Source organism: Protopterus annectens, chromosome 1.part1 (assembly GCF_019279795.1).
Source record: "Protopterus annectens isolate FY-2018-M chromosome 1.part1, PAN1.0, whole genome shotgun sequence".
Taxonomy (NCBI): Eukaryota; Metazoa; Chordata; order Ceratodontiformes; family Protopteridae; genus Protopterus; species Protopterus annectens.
In genome coordinates this window covers 1,601,079,272-1,601,100,621 of record NC_056726.1, presented here as the reverse complement: position 1 = coordinate 1,601,100,621, position 21,350 = coordinate 1,601,079,272, and the positions used below count along the sequence as shown (strand labels likewise).

Genomic DNA, 21,350 nt, shown 5'->3' with positions numbered 1-21,350 from the left:
TTGGCAACATGTTTTTTTCATAATATCTGGCAGAAAAAATTCAATGCAATCAGCATACTATAAGGCACCTTTTCTGCGGTGACTTAGTCCATTCATTAGATTTTTTTAAGAATAGATGTATTTTCTAAAGGAGACTTCACAATGCACCTTCGTTGAAAGTCATTCTGATAAACCAAATGCCACTAAAATTTTGCACTGTGTGCTTACATGCATGATATTTAAGAATACAAACACAAGGAAATGGTTAGTGGATTTATACAAAACCACAAAATGCTGTCAGAAAAGGATTGTTTAACCTGCCTAGTATGTTTATATTTCAAATTTTCAGGTAAGCTATAGTAACTCTTTAATCATCACTTTATGTTTTCACAGCCCACACAAAAATTACACTATGGCAACTGAATACTGCTGAATCAAAAACAACACGTTGCAGTTTTATCCTTAGTCGTAAGTTAAAATGTAGCTAGAATCCCAAAACATGTTCCATAAACTAAGATATTCATACAGATAGAAACAATTCATCAAAGCCCATCTCACTAGCCTGATGAGTACTGTTAAACCTTGAGTTCATAAACTGTCTACAGGTGAATCGGCTTGCTGTATAAAGAGACTTTCATAGGATCGAGTTACATATAGGTACAAAATGACAGTGAAAGTGGGATCAAGTGATAACTGTGGACTGAAACCAGCGTAGCCAGATTAAAATAAATAAAAAATGAAAGATACACAGAGACAAGAGAAATAAACAAAAGAAGGAGGGATATTATTTCAAGCTTGATTCAAGCTGGCAAAGTCAAAGTAAATATCAGCTGAAATGTTTAAAAAGCATGCCTGAAGCTTACCTTCCTTTCAGTGATATATCCGATAGCTGGTAATTTTTGGGGGCACTGGGCCTGATCCGAGAACTAAGGAGAATTTGTTTATTTGGTACTGCTCCCTGTGTGAGGTACTTCACCTCGTGCACAGCTGTCTTGTTGCCTCTGAGATGGCTGCTTCGCTCTGATCACTGAGCAGTAACTGTTCCCTTTAGTTGTGTGGATGACACGCTCACCTGTTGATTCTGCCAGTGATGCAACTGCATTTCCTACCTAGCAGTTGAAGAGCAGGTACCATTCGTCAGGTAGAATATTTCCTTCACCTCTGTAAGCTGTCTTGGGCATTAGAAAGAAAGAAAGAAGAACATGTAATATAATTAATGCATTTTCCAAGTGTATTTAATACTTTAAGCAGCACTGGATTTAATGGTAAATCATGGATTAATATCATTCTTGTGAAAAGGAAGAAACTTAAGAAGTGATTTGGTTATTTTAAAATAAAATGTTTTATATTTATGACCATTATTCTATAGTTGGTTATTTTCATGCAAACAACATGGTCATTTTTTCCTTTTTCTCTCTCTCTTTTTTTTTTTTTTTTGTTTTGCATAAAGCCTTCTGTTGCCTCAGTTACAATCTGTACTTTGCAGTATAGTTTCATCTGTTTCTTCCTGAATATCTGTTTACACCACAGAACTGTGAATTTATGTATTATTAAAAGCCTGGCAACAGTTTTTAGAATAGAATGTGTACCACCAAAAGAAAATATACTTTGACAATGGAGATATATTGAGATTTTCCCAGAGAGTATCTGGGAGCCAGAGTCAAGCCCCAAAATGTAGAAACTACAGTATTAACCACTGTGCTATTTTACTGCCTATCTGTATTCTATCCACATTGCAGTGACACATTGTTTGGCAGTTTTTATTTCTTATTTTTATTTTTTTGTATTCTTGCATAGATACCTCAGTATTAACCTGAAAATGTACAATTTCTGTTTGGTCTGTTTACCAAATAAATGAAATCCAAATAAAACAGAAAAATCAGGTCTAATACATATTTTACATGCACTAAAACCTCTATGGTCAGATCAGAGGTTATAGCCTTGCACCTCATCTTTTGTATCAAGGAATCCACACTTACTGAGCAAATTTGTGGAAGTGGGTTGATGAGTAAAACTTGTGTTGGTGAAGATTCAGAGATTATGAAAACTAGATCACGCTGTCTTCTCTATATCAAAGACCATATGTCTGAAATCCTCATGAATTTGTCTCCTACAATAGTAACATTTTCTGTTTGTAGAAAGTCTCTTACAAAACCTAGCGGTGTAACACATAACAGTTAACACTATGAGGTACTGATGAGCTTTATCGTGTAGTCCTGGGTTTGAGTCTATTAATCATCCAGTAACAATTCCATGAGGAAGCAACTCCCTGAAAAAATGGTTAGAAACCAAGCAGATGAAAAAAAAAATCAGCTGTATTTTTTGCAGGGGGAAGGCTTCACGGCCACCTCTGAACTTATCTATACAAACTCCACAGTAACACAAAAAAGGGAGATGTCTTCTAAAAGGTAGGACTTACTGTCAGCACATGCTTAAATATTGTACTGGCAGTAATTTCCTATGGAAACAGAAGTAGGGGAGTTCTGCTTCATTGAGTCATGCTCAGCAGGTTAGTTCCTCATGGAATCTGCTCTTGTTAAGTTAGTAGAGTTGCTTAACCAGATCAGTGTGTTTGGGTTCCACTGAAAAGAATACTTATACCTACAGTGGTGCAACAGGTAGCGTACTCACCTTTCATGCAAGAGGCTGTGGGTTCTAGTCCCACACCAGGTAGTTGCATTGTTGACTGCAGTGCAGCATGGGGGATGGGGGATGGAGGATGGGGCGGTGGGGGGGGGTTGCATTCCTGAGTATGTCATTCTTTGAGTAAAAGTTAAACTGACACCCCATGGGGTTGCATTCCTGAGTATGTCATTCTTTGAGTAAGAGTTAAACTGACACCCCATGCTTCAGTTAGTGGTAGCTAAGGTAGATGTCAAAGATTCCATGGCACCTATCAAAAAGAGTAGGGAAGTTCCCTGATGCAGTGGCCAAATTTCCCCTTCATAGTATAAATACCACCTCAGGTCTGAAAAGAGGCCACTAGCCTAGTGTGACTAACCTGGCCAACAAAGAATAAATAAAAAAGGTTACCTAGTTAACACAGTAATACACTGCCTGAAAAGGAATACTTCTTGAGTAGTTGTAGACAATCGGTAAGTCTCATGAGTGCTTTCACCCTCAAAGGTTCATAAAGACAGTATGGCAGAACAGTTATCCTTGGCCCACTGCTGTTAAAAAACTGCTTCTCACCTGACTTAGAAAACTTTTACTGGAAAATAAGTCATCTCAGTGGCAACCTATTAAATGAAATTACTTCACTGTACACAACAAAGTAACTGAAAGGTGATTTGGCAGAACTTTTTTGTTTTTATTTCTACATTTTCTAAGAGGTGTAGCAACCCTGGAGTTAAACATACTAAATAGGGTGTGTAAGGGGCTAAAATGTTGGAAATGTCCTCATTATAAAAATCCAGTAAAAAGTTTAAGTAAAATACGATTCATTCAGCTTAGGTCATATAGTATTCAACTAATTAACCATTGCTGAAGACAGCCAATATCCCTTCTATTCTACACAGCTAGTGCTATATAGAAGATGAGTAATAAACTATCCATTTATAGGATGTCAGCACATCTCCAAGATGCTGGAAGACTGGTGTTAAACTTTAATATGACATTTAATGAAGTGGTGTCATCAGCACTACAAAAGTGAAATTGGACCCCTTAAACACACTTAGAAACACAGGTGAGTATACATGAAACAAGTTAGTGTTCAAATGCTTCAATGCCCAGTTCAGTGATACAGTCCAATACAGTGATGTAAAACCTGGAACATTCTGTACACATTTGGGTGTCATGATGGTAGATGTTTTATGTCTACCTCCTAGTAATGCAGTACGACAGTCAATAAATAAATTGCTTAATGGTTTATGATATTTCCTTTACAACAGCTGACATCTAAAGCATGTAAGGCTGACACTGGGACTAAAAATTGCAAACAAAAGTAAATGTAACCCTCTTTGAAGACAGTTGTCATTATAAAGCTCATTAAATTTCTAAGCCATAACCATGGCATAAAAAGCCCTGTCCAGTTTGACAACAGTTGAAAAAAGTTTCTTTCCCTTGGCTCCTACTTATCTAACCTGCTTCAGACATTTGAATGACTCCTAGCATGGTTTTAGGAAAGGGTATTTTACCTCTGCAGCCCATATCTCCCTAGCTAAAACTGTCTGTAATACAGTGGTGGAAGGGAAATGGACTCATATCATCTTCTTGGACTTGGCAAAGCTTTCTTTGTTTATCTGTTACCCTGTTCTGATTTATTTCATCTATTTTTATTCACCCTATTCTGATTTTATTTATTTATTTATTTATCTTTAGTTGACTGGGTTAGCCCCACTAGACAAGTGGCCTGTTTTCATGGGAGATCCAAGATGGCATTTATGTGGGTCTATATTACATAGTCGAAGTTCCGTAACTTCAACTACCATATGTACGAATACATATGTTCGAAGTGACAGAACTTCAACTACATATAAAAACATAAAAAAAAGGTAAAAAAAATAAAAGGTGAATATGTAGGGGAGCAAGCCCCCCTGCACCCCCGCTCTTTAAATATACCAACTCCGAGGTCATGCTACAGTGCAGTAAAGGGAAAATTTCCTTTACTGCACTGTAGCATGACCTCGAAGTTGTATATTTAAAGAACGGGTGGTGTGTGGGGTGCAGCCCCCCCATGTTGGGGTTGCAGGCAGGCTTGCCCCCCTGCTTAAAACCCTGAGGTATGTTCTTTTTCTTTTTTATTTTCTCCCAATTGAAGTATGACAACTTCAAACTTATGGTTTTGACCATATCACATTCAAAGGTGTCTTACTTCGACTATGTAATATAGACCTCATTTATGCTACTAGGGGAAAATTTGGTCAGGGCATCAGAAAACTTCCCCCACACTGTTAAATAAGTGCAGTAAGATGTTTTACATTCACGTGTGCTACCACCAACAAAAGCAGGTGGAAACAGTGATTTAACATCTCATTCAAAGACTGGTAGACTCAGGAGTGCAGTACCTACCCCCATGATCCTTTTTCTTTTGTACAGCCCTGCAGTTGACCATCACATGCCACTGGCTCCTTTCCTCATTCATCAGGTCAACTATACCTGCCTTAACCTCCATCTGGGGCCATGAAGAGATTAAAGACATAAGTGCAGCACCATACTATTGCTGGGGAGGGTGCCCCCCCCCCCTATAGCAGCCTTGGAATCTCCTCAATGACTGCATTTGGGAAGTGCATGTGTGCTTTCACTCATGTGCATCCTTCCATTCAAATGTGTCCCTTTTGCAGTGTAGACCTCACCAAGCATTTAATTCTGCAATTTCAGTAACCCTTGGCAGTCTCCTTCCCCCAGAAGGGGCATACTGGCATTGGCCACTCAAGCCCATCTTCTCATTATCTGTTCACTCTGTTCTGATTTCTGATCCTGAAGCACATGGTTTGTATAATTAAGACTGTAAAATGCTTCTCTAGTTGCCTGGAGACTAGGACTGACAAACTGGTGGCACAAGATGAATGTTCCACACCTTGTAATCTCATCAGTCATACTATATGATGCAGTTGTATTGGGGTATATACCTTTAAATATCATATACATGCCAGGAAGGAAATGCATGTCTTGTAGTATACCTCATTGTAGAAGGTAGTCATAGAAAGATCTCATGGAGACTATTCACAAGTCCAAGTTGTACAAGTATTTTTGAGCATCATGATAACGTGGTACACCTCATTGTAGAAGGTAGCCACAGTAAAGACATCATAGAGGCTATTCATAAGTCCAAGTTGTGCAATTATTTTTGGGCAACCTGGTAGACATTACAAATATAACATGGGTCAGAAGTGAAAATGTTTTGTTGATTTTAAGTTACCTATCACTTTATAGAGACAAAAATGCAACTCACAGTTTGAAATTAGCTCATTTCTGAAATAACAATAACAACTAATTTTTTTTTACTTATACAACTTATTAAAAGCCTTTAAAGAGTATTTTTGAAGAAATCTAGCTGCAATGATCAGTAATTTTCTTAGTGCAAGGTAAATGAGTATAAAACTAAAAAATGGGATCCTGAGTCAATTTTTTCCTCTCTATTAACTGAATAGCCAAGAAGCCAGAAAATATACTACTTTTCTGCATGTCATAGGGGAAGACACCTTGAAAATCATCAGTGTTTTACCTTTGAAAAAGATAAAATAACAGCAATAAGAGAGAAATTTAAAAAAATGGTGTGAGCTTAGAATAAGTCTTCAATGCATTCATTGTGTATTCTTTACAAGAAATCAAAGCTAAGTGGAAACAATAGCTGTTTAAGTTACTGAGCTAAATTAAAGAACAAAGACTGTGAATTAAATGAGTTACAGTACATGATTCTTGATAGGAAATAGTATAGTCTGTGGTAGAAGAAATGATCTAACAAGGGGTAGGTTATTGGAAGAAGGTGACATGGTGATAACTAAAGCTGTATCTGTATGGAAAATGAGTAAAATTACAAGCAAACAGTTAAATGTAATTAAGCCAAAGACATGTATGTGTGTAAGATAAACTCTGAGTCAACTGATAAAATAAAATGAAAGCTAACATTGAAATGCATAAAATAGTAACAAAAAGTGGAATAATGTCATGAGGTGCACACGGAAGTATGTCACAGATGAAATGTAAGTCTTGTGCTATGTGTAGATATAACAATTAGATGAAGAATGTCCAGAATGTAATCAGATTTGTAGAAGTTGTGGTAGAATGAATCATTCTGTAAAGATCTATAACATTAAAAATATGAATTTTTAAAAGATTATGTATGTTATTGAGACAGAGAATCGAAGTGTTATATCTGCAGGCATTACTAAAATGGAAAAAGATGATGTTGTGAAACCAGAAAGTAAAGAGATGGTGTATCAAAGTAATCACCCAGAATGGCAAGAGTAAATTAGAATTTAAGCTAGACACAGCTGCAGAGAATAATATGCTATAAGAAAATAGTTCAGTGAAAAAAAGCATTGTAAACATTAATGAAACTAAAAAAAAATCTTTCAGTTAGTATCATTCAATCAGGAAGGCTAATTACATGACAAATTGCCTAATGTATGTATGGCAAAGAAGTAACAGTAGTAATCTATTTTAAACCCTTGTAAAGCACTGTCACTGTATAAAGAACCTACAAGATTGTAGAGGCTATCACTTAATCTTCAGAAGTATGACCTAAAAATTAAATACAGGCCAGACAACAAGTTATCTATACCTATCTGTCTCCCATATATATATATATATATATATATATATATATATATATATATATATATATATAATTATAATTAGGGAATGCAGAGGGAAAAAATCATTACTTAAAAATGAAATCCAGCCTTACTTGGCCTACAGGGAAGAACTAAGTTGGGTATAAGACTTAATGTTTACCTGTCAAGTTTACAGTACCTAACCAACTAACTGGTATAGTAACATGTAAGAAAGGATGAAGAAACTTTGAGTATTTCCCAATACAGATTGTCAAGACAGTGTATGCTGCAATGTTCATAATACATGCCTTGGCAAAAATCCAAAAGAAGAAACCTATTCTTATTCAGTCTTTGGCTGGCCTGAAAATGTAGTATATCTGTATCCATGGAGCAGAGTAACCACGTATTTGTTTAATTTAGGAAAAAAACAACATACTTTATCTATGTGAATTATTATTCCAAGTACCCAAAGTGATTAAATTAACAGAAGGTAAAGGAAGCACTATGAAGTGTGCAAAGTCTGTCTTTTCAAGAAAAGGCACACCCAATGTTCTCAAATCAGCTGATTTTCGATTCATAAGTAGTTACTAATCATGTAGTTAAGGAGATCATTGAGGAACCTAGCCCATTTCCTAATTGCCCCAGTGCACTAACTGGTTAAATGATATACTCAGCATCACACAGTATGTAGTTGGAGACTGATATAATCAAACCCTGGACTACTGAAAGTTACTTGTTAACAGGTCATAGCCTTAACACTCTTCGCTAGCTATCAGACAGTCCAAAATTCTTGAATAAAGAATTTACGAGATTTGAATGACAGTGGCAGTTCAAACATGTAGGTTCAAGGACAATCAATTGTGAATGCCAGGTGGAGAGAACTATCTAGACGGGAAAAAAAATGATGAAAAAGAGTGACAGAAGTAGCTATGCGGATTTCCAACTTGCAATAATGGAATATATGAACACTCAGTTGCAGAATCCAAATCTCTCACCAACTCATTTACTAATGTGAAGATTAAAAAGCAAACTAGCAACATCTACAATTTTCCAATGCAAGAGACTCAAGACAAGGTAAATTAAACAAAAACTAAACTAAATCAGTCAGAAATATTACCATGCATGCACTCCAGAAGACTCTCTGAATTACAGACAGGAGATAAAATTAGTCCAGCATCCTGCCAAAGTTCAGGATCATCATCATGAAACTGGAGTAAGTGAAGGATCAGTTGGACCAGATCTTCTGTAGTTCAAGGAGGAGATGGTCATACAGAGGAAACTGAAACGCATCTCTATAAAAAAGAATATGTGTCTCTGAGTCAGATTCAAATGAGAAAGTATTTACTAAAGCTAAGAGAGAAAGTGGTTCTATACAAAGATCTGTTGTGTCTTCACATTTCTGCTCTGTTTTCAACAGTATCCAAGCAACCATAGTTATCCCAAAAGGAACAATGGAATTTGTAATATATCTCAGGTATATCACAGATGAATTAGGTCATAAAGCACATATTTTTGTCACATTCACTACCATTTGTATTGAAAGTAGTACAAACCACATCACTTGGGTTTAACAAAACAATGTCCCTTTATTTGTTCCACTGAATACCAGATGAAAAAGATGCTTCTCATTGTATTTGATTCTGACAAAATAGTAGAAGATAATTGCACCATTTTTATAACACAGTTGTTTGACATGCTTCAGAAATAAAACACTTTATCTTAATGTTAAGGCAGTATCATAGTCTACTGTTGGCATAGACAATTCCTGACTAAAGCCCATGTGACCTGACTTTGTTTAAAGGTTTAGGTGACCACTAAAGTGACAGAGAGGGATGGGGGTTACCATCCCAAGAACACTGGTCAGTTGTGTTGGTCTCCCCTGTGATGAACCCTGGTGGAGACTTGGATAGGTGCACTTAGTGGGGTGTGGTCCAAACAAGGGCAAGTTGGTGGACCTGTCTGAGCTGCTGTGGAGGCAGGGTGATATGCTGCATGTCACAATTGCATGACTGCTCCTTGTACACAAGCACATTTACCAGAAAGGAGGAGGAAGCAAAATGGGAGGCCTGTAAAAAGTAAACTACTCCTCCCAGAAGATAGAAGGATGGCAAGACCCCCCCCCCCCCAAAGACATCCTTAGGATTTGTACCAGCCCTAGCCAAAATCAGATAAAGACAGTCTGACTGACCTGGTAATAGATGTAGGTTACTGGGGCAGTGAGCCATAGGATGGCATAAGCTGAGTGGAAAAAAAGAACTCCAGAAATCTTAAGGCAGGTTCATAGATTCTTTTGTCCTTCTCTCCCTCACTCATTTACTCTCTTTCTCTCTTTTTTCTCTCCTTTTTTATCAATGCAAGGAAGGCTTTCCTACTGCAAGCCAGTGACTTTACTTCTTTACCTGAAAAATGAGAGAATACTATGTCTACCTGCTTACTGTATCTTAGGGATTAGAAGAGTTTCTGAGTGCCTGAGTGTCCTGCTGATTTCAAAACATCAACTTTCTGCAGCTGAACTCCTCCAAATTGCTAATATTTCTATCTGTAGCTTTCCAGTGATTAAAACAGCTCCCAGCAGAGACCTTCTAGCTATCTCTTTGGGGAACAAACTTTTCTCTAACATCACCTTCTCTTTCACTTATTCTGAACTTCTTTTTACTACTGTATCTGTGACTAATTGAGTGTGTCACAATCATCCTCTAGAGGTAAGTTAAATAACTTGGAAATTCCTGTAGCCAGTTTTCCAGCTGTAACCCTTTCAGCTTCCACTTTAGTTGCTACATTATAATTCAATACATTGCAAAGTCCAGAGAAAATAGCCCCACTAAATATTCATAATCTGGAAGACCAGTGAAGAACTAAAGTAGCTATATGGAAAGTTTGAGAGCTGGTCATGATACTAAACTCTGAAAAATGCATTTTACTGAAAAGTCTATTGAATATGAATAAAGATCTGACTAGCTGTAAAAATGCAGTAACATACCTTCTGTAGAGTTAAAAATAATTTTAATTATGCATGACTTCTCACAAAATGTTTACAAAATTAATATTGTTTTAAGTAGAAAAAAGGCAGGTCAAGTATGTTGTAGAACATGGTTGTAATTATTATCTAATTTAATTCTCCACTTGTAAATCTGAATATAAATCCTTATATTGTGCTGTGGATAGCTAACTGGTTGTCTGACAGAATACATGTGGTTAGAGTATCAGGTGCCACTTCTAAACAAAACAGTTACCAGTGGTATAACACAGGACACGGTTTTGGGTCCTCTCCTATTTGGCATATATTTCTCAGGCCTTCATATCAGCATTCTGGTGTATGGTTAACTAAGTTTGCAGATGACTGTAAACTGAGTGTTTTTTTCTGATCTTCAATTGACTCACAATTGCTCCAACATGGCTTAGACCATGTTAATAATTGGTAAAAGGACGACAGTCTCAAATTAAATTAAAAAAAATGTAGTATAGCTCATTTTGGTAAGCAAAACAGTTTAATTTATGATGCAGCAGATGCACCACTCCGATCAGACGTTGTAAGGGTTCTGGGTACTCTTGTTGATAACCCTTTAGCATTTGACTATCATGTATCCACATTAGTTCAGAAAGACTTTTACATGGCCCATATTTATTTATTTTACATTTGTTTACCAGGATAGTCCGACTGGATACATGTCCATTTTCAGTGGAGGCCCGGGGAGAAAAGCTCCACATAGACAAACTTACATAGATTACACAAAAGTTAGCAAACAATTATAAAAATAAAGTGATTATATACAACGGGTTAGTAGTATTCCCTAGTAGGGACTCACAGTTCTCATGGACAGACAATTAAAAGTAAGAGACATCAGATTGGAAGCAGAGCTTGGTGATGTAGTTACAAGTTATGATAATTGCAGAATATGCTTTTAGTTTATAACTTAATGAGGGTTGGTACATGGGCATAGCCAATTCACTTTGAGATACTGTTTGAGGTTTTTTCTGAAGAGACTTTTGGAGGATTGTAGGGTTATATAGTTTGGCAACAAATTCAAGGTTTTGCCAATGAAGTTGGCAAATAGGGATTCACCAGCAGAGTTATTAGCTTTGTGGGTTTGGACCAGTAGTTTATCGGCTGACCGTAGGGATCTTAGGTTGCTATATGGCTTAATAATATTTTTAAGTGAGGGGTTATCCTCAGGGTGGTACAAAATTTTGTGCGCTATTAAGAGTTGATTGAATTGAATTAAGCTGGGCAGTTCTAGCCACTCTAGTTGTTTAAGGTTGTGGCAGTGGTGAGTTCTATAGGTGGAGCCAGTGGCGAATCTGGCAATATGATTGTAGCTATGGGACAGCTTACCTAGTTCGGATTTGTTGAGGTTTGAGAGTACAGGTGAGGCATATAAAAGAGTAGAGAGTAGGTGTGATTGGGCAATTGTAGTCCTAGCCAGTGGGGTTAAAAATACCTTGTTTCTATACAGTGATCCAAGCTTCTTATTGATGGTCTGTATGGTTTTGTTGACCTGTAGGTCATATTTGAGATTATTGTCTATGATAACCCCTAGCAGTTTGGTGTGATTATCTGGGGAAATAGTGGTACCATTGTTAGCTGTGACAGAGAATGAAAGTGTGGAGGATCTGCTAGTATATAATTTCCACATGCATCTTTACTAGATGCAAAGAAGTCTTAATTCCCCTTTACTCATATCTTTTGGACTCATTATTGAGTATAACGCACCTTTTGGCATGTATTTATCTAGACATATCACACAGCTTGTAAGACCTCAGAGATTCATAACTAAAAAGATAAGGGTCTCAAAAATATTAGTTATCAGACAGAGTGACTGGTAGCCCTTTCTCTGTACTCAGTCTCTTTCTGACTCCTCCATGGAGATCTGTGTATACCCTTTTGTGCCATGAAAGTCAAACCCTATTTGATTTTCTATACCTTTGGACAATTAATGATTCATCAAACATTTGGTTAAAGGAACTAAACATTCATTAGCAGATAAATAAGACACACTGGTGTGATAGAGTCATTTGCCAACGTATCCCTCACCTCTGGAAAAGACTTCCACTACATGTCAAGCAGAGTAGCACCCTTGCCACCTTCAAGGTAAACCTAGATAAATAGATGGGCATTCTCAAATTCTCTCCTGGTCTGTCTTGGCTTGCCCTTCTTGAGGTTAGAGGGAAATTTTGAATAGGGTTTTTTGGCTAGGCTTGAAATGGTCTGCAGACCAACTGCCTAGTACTTACCTATAAACCTGAATAGCTCATAAACAGAAAGCGCATGTTATGTGGTACATATCATTCTAAAAGGCAGTCACATTAAACACCTCATAGAAGCTAGTTACATATACAGGTTTTCTGATTCCTAGTTGAGCACCTCAACAGACATTAAACATATTGTATATGGGCATTGTCTGCTGCTGTAGATGGATAAAGCTCTGACCACATGCTAGCTGATCTGAGTTTGTTTAGTGGCACAGGTGCAGAAAGGTTCATACTGGGGCAGATGATTGTCTGATACTGACTCTGCCATCATGTGGGGTGGGAGGCAGCTAGGCCTTCTGCATCACTGATCTCAGCTAACAAACTGGGGTAGAGCAGGACATAGACAATAAGGTCATAGTGACGGTGTCCTGCACATATGCTGGGCAAGCTTACATGTGGAGGCATTCTTCTTCTTCTGCTTAGGTAGTGGTATAGGATAGCCACTAGCTATCACAAGATATGGTTATGTTTGCGAGAGAGGTACAGCTATCCCAGTCACAATGATAGCTCACATCCATTCTTAATTCTCACCTCAGCAAGGAATGAAAGGGCTGATCAGCTTCCAAATGACTCATGGAATGAATGGGCCACATGGCTCTTGTCATGGCTTTAGGAACGATTGGGAAAACTCTAATCCTGTGAACAAAAATGGGTCACAAGGGCACAAAGGATAGGGTTTTGATGATTAGCCAGCTTTGGAGCATCCAAAATGTTGTACGTGGATCAGTATTAGGCCTATACTTGCCTCCAGCAAAAGTTAAAAACATGTTTTATGCAGACAACTACACTGTAATCAGGTCTGATCCTTTTGCTACTATTATTAGATACGGTTGCTTTGCAGTCTTGCTTCTGTCTCATAGTGGCTCACTATTAAAACTTACTATTGGTTTTGAGGAAAAAAAAGCTATGCTTTTCAATTTCAGTGTTAGAAAAGGATTGGCTTCTTCAGACTAGCCTCTTCTTTCCTTGCAGCAAACTGGAACTTATGACTAGTTCAAGAATAAAAATAAAAATGTTACAAAAACACACCGGAAATGAGTGGCAAAAGCTTTATTTCTAAAAACTAACTATCAGAGTAGAACATATTTCATAGATCAGTATAGCTGTCATTGACTGGCTTCAGACATGATATTTATCTCTAGCAGTTAACTGAATAATCAAGTCTACACAACGCATAAAACTGAAGTAAACAAATAATGCAGTGCATCAAGATACCCGTACTTTTTGCAGAAAATATAGCTTAACAATCACACTCTCTTCCACAGAGGGTAATTCCACAGTCACACAGCAAAGTACATAGAAATTAACAATTAACTCAGAATGCCAGGCATGATAGCCATTCACTCAGGTGAAATCAAAATGTAATCATTACTGCAAAACATCTTGTACTCTTATAAGCACTCACAGGGAAAGCATAAAACCTAGTAGACACTAGTTTGCTAATTAATCTATGCACAGCTGTAGAAATTGTCTGAGAATGAAATACTCAAGGTCAGATCTCAAAGAAACTGTGCAGCATATTTCTCTCTTTCAGCCAGGAGGTTAATGTCTTCCCTTGAAAATATTTTTTTTTATTTCACCTGTTTATTAACTGGGCATTCACACTGGATACAGTTGTTCCTTTTCACGGGCAACATGGGAAAACTGAACAGTTAACTAACTTGCTCAGAATAGATTCAGAAGTGAATACTAGGCTATCTGCCCTGAAGGTCTGTTTTAAACCTAGACAATATCCTGAGGTCAAGGTCAGACTCTGTACCTTGTGTTAATGAGGTGAAATCCTTAACCATTATGCCAAACCCAATAGAGGTGGAAGAACTCAATCCCTGCACCCTTAGCAGAGGAAGCAGCTCATAGCTTTAGGCCTCTGCACTAACTGCAGATGAGAATGCATTTTACTAAATGCTTGCTTCAAGAAGTGTAGTGTGTATAGGTATTACCTCTTTCACAGTGGTAGCTGGAGTGTGACTGTTTTGCTCAAAACAAATGTAATTTCTGATTATTCTCTTTTTATCGATATGTTATAGTCTAATCAAGCTACATGCATCCCTTATTCACCTCCTTAGATTAACAATTCATCTTTAGGTAACATCCTTGAATTAATCACACTGAGTTTTACCCTGCAACACTCCTGTACAGGTAACCTCTGCAATCACTTCAGTCTTATAAATGCTTGGAAGCTGTTCTCTGTACCTGTCTTTCTGTCTGCACAGACATTGACTAGACATAAGTAAATCTATCTTCCATGTTAACACCATTTTATTGGATATCATTGTTTATTTGATCTAATGCATGCCACTCATGGACAAACATTGGTTTATATTGACCATAGAATATGCATTGGCCTTACCAGTTCACTCTGAGACCAGCATTGAAAATATCCCTAAGTAAAATCCTTAGGTTTACGGTATTTTCCATAAATAGCACAGCTACATTGGTCTACTGCTGATGAGATGGTTGCCTATCCAATCCAATGATGCCATAATCAGTTTCACAGTAATCTCCTCAGTGTTGGTAAATTCTTATCCCTCAAGTGAATATTTTATTCATTTCCTGTCACCAGGACACTAATGTTTCACAGGCACGGCCTTTCAGCCATTAAACTTACCCCATCCCACTCTAACAGCAAGCATCTAAGCATTTTTGTATCAAGATTCATGGTTCAGTTTACAGGCCCATGGTCTAAAAAGGCCATCATGAAGTCTGTGTCCCACACAAAATGATATGAATTATAGGTTAAAAAAGTAAATGTCTAAACTTTGCTTTAATTTCTTTCACAGTTGACAATGCTGATACTTCTCAAGGCAGCGTATTCTATAACCTGATCACACACATATGAAAAGTACAAGTTTTTAATGTGTATGATCCATTGTCCATGTCTAAAAATATATTGTTGTTATGTGTTGTGGTTTCTATAATTTAAGTTCAAGTTTGAAGGACCATAAATCATACAATTCCCTTTCAGCAACTATCACAAGTTTCCCAACTCACCTTCCTTCTTGAGAGGGCTGAGAATAAATTAAAAACACTTCCTAGCTCTAAAACATGCAGTGGCTTAACGTAAATCTTCACGTCTAGAAACTATTACCAAGCCTACACATTTCTAGTTTCCTGGTAGATACCATTTATTTAGTTATGTTTTATTATCTGTGTATTGAAGTGCCCATCTTCTAGCTAGTTTGCAATTAAAAACAATGCAATAAATCTAACCAGGTGATCTTCCTGTCAAAATTTAAGAGATTATTTTTTTAATATTTGTTATTTTATTACTTTAGATGATGTTTTTTCATAGGTAACAAAATTGTCTCATATTGCTGTATTTACTACCTGCTATCTTGTTTCTAGTATTTACATAGCAAGTATTGCTGTCTGTTCACTTTTCATAATACACAGTTTTGGTAGGTCTATCGATTTCATGTCAGTGGTACATTTTATCATGTATTGCAGGCTGAAAGTGTGGTCCATTGTATCCACCTACTTAAAATACATAAATAAATGCATTAGTTCAATTTACCAAATGTTTCACTACAGTCTAATATTCAGAGCACACCTGAAATAACCTTGACATCTTACTATGCATGTCAAACAGATTTACAGTTGCAGCTTAAAGGAGGTCCATTATGAGTGCTGTATTTGCTTAAAAGGTTTTCTTAATACCATTGTCAACAGCACGGAAATGGAACCTGCAAGCATACCTCTCAACCCCTTAGAGCAAGAAATCTGGACAAAGGCCTAAATAAAAGTGGGACAAAGGCCCAAAATAAGGATCATTTTTAAATACTGGTCTTACAAACTTAGAAAGTTGATAGAATAACAGGTTTTTCACTAACATAAATTTTCTGAAAGGTATGAAGTCTGAAACTCAAATGTCTGTTATTATTCTCTAACTTCAGTCTTTAATGATTTTCCACTAATTTGTCAGAAAACCACACTTTTATGAAAAATGGACCAAAAATATGAAGGAAAAATCTGGATATTCTGAGAAAATCTATACAGTTGAGAGGTATGCCTGCAAGTAAAACCTTTCTTCTGGCACTGACTATATCATGAGCTTATGTAAATGTATGTTTTTTTTTTTTATTCCATGGATTTATTGCTTTGCTGAATACGATTACACACAGCTCAAACCACCCTCTCTTTCCCCCATCATTATGTAGCAGTACTCCTTTGGTAAAGCTAACAGAAGAAATTTATAATCAGTTCAAGGTAACAGCTGTAACTTGTTTACAAATTCGCCAAGCTTCAGGTATTCATTGTATGTGTTATGAAACATATGGCCACAAAAGCCTCCTTAGGGTTACTGTCTTACATTGTTTACTAAATCCTGTATTTTTATTTTGTTTTGTGTTGATTTAGAAATGTAACCCAGGAAAATATATGTTGTTGTTGTTTTAGCAAAACAAAAACATGTTGCAAAGGCCTGGAACGCTTTAGCTGTATCCATCAGGTAAATACCCTCCCTCCCATCCTTCAAAACCATTCAAAAAGATTTCCTAGCCAAAGGCTGTCTCTGTTCTTGTTCAATATCTAGATAAACTATATCCCTAAATGTGAATAAGTACCTATTCATACCTTATACAGCCTTACTCTCCCTTCTTCACCTGCTTGCTTAGTTCTATTAATTTCTCATCCCGACTTTCTCTCTAAATATACCTTAAGCCTGCTTTTCTCTCACTTCATATTGCAATTCCTGTTTGTATTACACTAACTTACCTTTAATTTCTCTATAAACTGGCTAAAATTTCTCTAAATATTAAATAATTGTCATATCTGATTTGGTATAATTATATAAATTGTAGATGTTTTTGTATTATTTTTGGAAATTGTAACATCATTGCTCTTGAAATGTTTTGTAATACTTTGGAACTTTTCTCCCTGTGCCTGAAAATCGGCTCCTACTCAGTCTGACTTTCCTGGCAATCAAATCTCAGTAAATAATAAATAAATAAATATGGCAAAAATGCAAGAAATGAATACAATAAATGTGACAATAGTAATTAAAAAGGAAATACATTTCCAATTGACAACCTAAAAACTGATTTTTCTGTGCCTGTAGGGCCTACTACAAGTGCTCACATGCTAAATATTCACGATACACTTGCTCTTTCTCACTTGCTCGAATAGGCAAGTCCTCAAACTCCCACAAACTCGAGTTATTTTGTCTGCTTAGCTTCCATAGGCCTATCTAACTCTATAGCTCCTGTCTTACTCCCTAAACCTAAAGCTCCAATAGTTCCTCCCTAAATGCAACACTCCCTTCCCACTCCCTAACCCTAAAACTCCCTTCCCAGTCACTAAATCTAAAGCTCCAACCCCTCTAACCCTAAAATCCTCCTTTTGCTCTCTAATCCTAAAACCTGCTCAATAATCCTAAAATGCACTTCTTCCCATGCGCTCCACACTGCTGCTTGTCCGAACTCATATTCGAGTTTGAGTGCAAGCATTGATGTATCCAAGCTACAAGACATGCAAGTCCCTGGCTTTGAGACAGTGGGCTTTGAGCACTTGGGACATGAATGTTTTTAGAACACCTGTGTCTGTATCTACATGGAAACTTTAATATTTCAATATACTTAACTGTTGTTTCATCCCATTTCTCATAATGGCTAATTAATACACATTTTCTGCATTAACATAGGCATGATGTGAATATAACTTCTTTTTCCAAGCATAAATAATTTTTATATCCATCTCACAGAAACTGTTGTATGAGAGGGTCTAAATAAAATGAAACTAATTTCCAATGATTCCTGATACTACAGGAGTTCTGTCTTTTGTTGTAAAGCATTTGTTACTGAATTTGAGCTCATTTTACAATAAGAGGGTTTTATTCTGCACTCTGGTAAAAGCAGCAGGCTTATTCAACCCATTCAGTTGGTAACTGGTGGTGAAAGGCTTATTGTTTATTTATCTGATTGGCCTGAGGTCTTAACTTTGTAAAGGTTTTTCACCCTGCTTGCATAAAAGCCTTACATTTGTGTGAGATTGTGCTATTAACTCAGAGTTTCCCTGTGCCTGTCTTGGACTCCTGTGACTACAAGACCCTTGAGTTGCATCTAAAGCCATCTGTGGGCCTGCAAAGATGATATAAGTATTTTTTTTGCATTTGCTCTATCTCAGTGCTAATTAACAGTTCTGTGATGCATTTGTTGATTTGTTTGAATTTATCACTGTTTTTCAGCCTTTACTTATTAACGAAATGCTGCTCTTAGATCATTTTAACAGTGTTCTGATATTTCCTAACCTCTTCTTATAGTGCAAAAGCTGTTGTCAGCTTTCCAAAGTTCTCCTGAGTTTGCCAAAATATTTCTAAGTTTTGCAAAGTTTTTCTGTGTTTGTAGAAGTTCTGTGTTTTATCACATTTTTCTATATTTGTAAACATTTCTCAGGGTTTCTTAAATTATTTCCAAGGATTCCTGATACTGCAGGAGTTCTGCCTTTTGTTGTAAAGCATGTGTTATTGCACTTGAGCTCAAAAACAGTTTGTTTTATATTGAGGGTTTTTTTCTGCACTCCAGAGGAGCAGAGGGCTGAGGTTCTATATCAGCATATCGAATGCTGAAAATGCCAAAGTCAATTTCATCGAACTGAAATGTTCGAAATCTCAGAAGAGCAAACTGACGGAACATTGATTTCTTTCCCAGGAAAAGAAATTGGTGTTCCGTGCAAAAAAAAAATTGAAATACTTTAAACACTGACAGAAGTGGGGGCTTTGCCCCCCTTACCCCCAACGTGGCGGGGCTGTGCCCCACACCCCCGTACTTAAATATATCAACTCTGAGACCATACCACAGTGGAGGAAATAGCAAGCTCCGATGACGGTCCACCAATTTCTTTCCCTGGAAAAGAAATCGATGTTCTGTCAGTCAGCTCTTCTGAGATTTCAAGCATTTCAGTTCAATGAAATTGACTTCGGCATTTTCAGCATTCAAAATGCTGATAGGAACCCGATTCAAACCATCTGAGTGGGAACTTTTGCTGAAAGTTATTGTATGTTTATCTGATTGGCCTGAAGATGTAATTGTGTACAAGTCTTTCATTCTGCTGGTATAAAAGCCTTACATTTGTGTGAGACTGTACTGATTTATTCAGGGCTTTTCTGTACCTGGTTTGGAGTCCTATGGCTTCTAGATCCCTGTGTTGCATATAAACCCTTCTTTGGAATTACAAATCTGATATCAGTATTTTTGTTTTTACTTGCTGTAACTGTCTCAGTGCTATTTAACAGTTCCATGCTGCATTTATTGCTTTGCTTGAATTTATCACTCTTTTTTCATCTTGCACTTGTTAAAGAAATGCTCTCTTTCTTGCTGTCCTCTCTTAGGTTGTTTTAACAGTATTGTGGTATTTCCAAATCTCCTCTGATACTGCAAATGTACTTTTAAGTTTACCAACATTCTTCTGAGTTTGCAAAAATATGTCTACGTTTTACTGCACTGGAACTCAAAACCAGTTTGTTTACATTAAGAGAGATTTATTTTGCACTCTGGTGGGAACAGAGAGCTGATTCAATCCATCTGATTTGGGAACAGCTGGTGGAAGGCTTATTGTGTGTTTATATGATTGGCCTGAGGGCTTAACTGTATAAAAGTCTTTCATCCTGCTGGTATAAAAGCCTTACATTTGTGTGAGACTGTGTTCATTTATCAATGCAAAGCTCTCCAGTTTAAAATCCTCCATAGAAAATGTTCTCAATAGTCACCCATCGCTCATAGTTGCTTGAAGATCTGCCACTTTGTGCTGAGGGCAGCACCACTGTGGGCCATCTTATATACTACTAAACACTCTCACTTAATCATTTAAGTGACAGTCCTCTACTCCTTCCCATCTACTAAGGATCTGGTATAATGCATAGACACTTCCCTGTTATCTCTGTTTCTGGCCTGTTGAATATGGGCATCCTGAGGTAGTGTAGTAACTGCCTCATGTTCACCGACAACAATTTAATTTTAGAACAGAAAAACACAGTATGTGAGAGATGTAAGATACACAATGTCATTGGAGCCAAAACTCTGGCACTCACACATGAAAAATGTAAACCAGATTATCAGAGTTACACCCAAAACACTCACTATCAGCATTGAGGAACAAACACATAGACTCACATATGTGGAGGTACGCACATGTAGTCTACCTAAACCTCCAAGACCTCCTAAAAGCATGTGTCAGTGTCCCCATGCACACTCAAAAAAGACAGTGCCTTACACAACACATAACTCTGAAAATCATAGTAGCCCCACGTAAGGCAACACACCACACAGCCAAGTATTCTAGTTATTGGAGATTACATTGTAAGATATGCTGATGTACCCCTTACCAGGGTAAACAAGGAGAAGATCACATTAAGCTGTGTGTTTGGAGCCAGGATACTTCAGATCATGCATGAAGTTAGGTCTTTAAACCACAAGTACCAGAATGACATAGTCATAGTCAATGTGGGCATAAATGACCTAAGATGTACCTCATTGGACTACATGAAGACAGACATGATGGAGCTCTCTGAATATGTGTCCCAGATGGGTATGAATCTAGCCTTGAGTAGCATCCTACCTTCAGCAATGATGATGCCACAGTACCAGCAAATAAATGATTGACTTCAACAAATGGCTTAGTTTCTGATGTCACAACAAGGGGATCCAATATCTGTCAGCCTGGGGAGTCATGATCAGCAAACCATAATACTTTAACAGAGATGGTTTGGACTTATCACAACTTGGCTTCCGGATTCTGGCAAAACCTTTATCTATCCCCACAGTGAATATTTTAGGCCATGCCAAGCTGATAAACCTTCCAAAATACCAAAAATCACTCAAGACCACCTAAAGGTACTGCTGCTTAATACTAGGAGTTTAAATAAAAAACTGCACTTCCTGGAAGAACTCCTCACCCTGGAGAATGCAGACA

General features: G+C 37.2%; 1 protein-coding gene across 1 annotated transcript in view; it reads right to left on the bottom strand.

Annotated features, from left to right (window-relative positions):
- The window catches only part of LOC122811583 (uncharacterized protein YBL113C-like), a 994,203-nt gene extending 993,115 nt beyond the window's left edge, over positions 1-1,088 (bottom strand). The window contains exon 1 of the mRNA XM_044083519.1: positions 843-1,088. The gene's annotated coding sequence lies outside the window, so the exon portion shown is untranslated. The remainder of the gene's footprint in view (positions 1-842) is intronic.
- Between the last annotated feature and the right edge of the window lie 20,262 nt (positions 1,089-21,350).